A 232-nucleotide genomic window follows, 5' to 3' on the forward strand; every position below is an offset into this window, starting at 1 on the left:
GAGAGGGAGCGATAAAGAGAGTAAAAGAGTTAAAAAAGGGGGTTTAAAAAGGAGGAGGAGAATAAGTGATAGTTACTATGTAAAAGAAAGCAAGACAAACAAGTGCGTAATATAAGAAAGCATGGCTGTAAAGGAAAATAATTATAACAAAATAATTAGATTAAGTAAGAATGGATGAAGAAAAAACGAGAAAGAAAGTAAGTGTAAAAAGGACAAGGAGGAGAGTAAACGA

The sequence above is a fragment of the Penaeus monodon genome, chromosome 19, assembly GCF_015228065.2.
Source record: "Penaeus monodon isolate SGIC_2016 chromosome 19, NSTDA_Pmon_1, whole genome shotgun sequence".
NCBI classification, from domain to species: Eukaryota; Metazoa; Arthropoda; class Malacostraca; order Decapoda; family Penaeidae; genus Penaeus; species Penaeus monodon.